The following is a 924-nucleotide window of genomic DNA, read 5'->3' as shown; positions in this document are numbered from 1 at the left end:
TTTATATAGGATAAGAATGTCATTGTGTCCAGTTCATCAGGTCCAGTCTATAACTATGCTAAACCATTTCAACTATAGAAATTTCAACTGTTATACGATTCACTGATTACCAATATGAAGTCAATAACAGTGCCTTTTGTTGGTAATGTACTATTATCAATATTACACCACACGATCTTTGTTTACTATGGATACGAACTTTGACCTATTCACTATAACATGGTATTTTTCTCATTCAATGTACTTCGTATATTACAGCAGGTAATCAATGCTATAATCAAGCTAATTTTACATTGACTGTTGAGGTAATGTCGATAATAACGAAATAAACTTCTGTCGTTGAGTTAAGACGAACCGTACAAATAACCATGAAATGATGTTTGGCTTTTCATTTAAGATATCTGCAAATACAGTGGTATAAATTAAAAAAGAATAGATAAATGTCGGTTTAAAGAGCTAATTTTTTCTAGATTTGTGTCACTGTAACTGTAGTACGGACGGAAGAAAAAGTTTAAATTATCTGAATTTCAATTTAAAGGGACATTTGCACTACTTTTTTTTATCAATCAGGAATTTTTGGTAGCTAAGCCAATCAGTAATAGTGTTTACAGCTCACCGTCAAAATTTGAGCCTTCAATTGCATGTCTGTCCAGAATTATTCGCGGTTAAATGTCAAATTGGCGACTCGTCATTTTCAGATACTCTGTGATAGTAGAGAAGACTTATATAGAAATAATGAGTAAAAGTCCTAGTTTGAAATATATTTAAGGGAATTATGCGATTACCTTACATTTCTGATACTTCTGAAGACTATTTACAAATATTCATTCGACACTCACATCAACCCCCAAGTAGCTGTCTCGTTAATATAACAATATTATTTCTCCCAGAATGAATGAGATCTTATATTGGCCGACTGTGAAA

Source organism: Lottia gigantea (genome assembly GCF_000327385.1).
Source record: "Lottia gigantea unplaced genomic scaffold LOTGIsca_98, whole genome shotgun sequence".
NCBI classification, from domain to species: domain Eukaryota; kingdom Metazoa; phylum Mollusca; class Gastropoda; family Lottiidae; genus Lottia; species Lottia gigantea.
Note: the sequence above shows the minus strand (reverse complement) of the source record.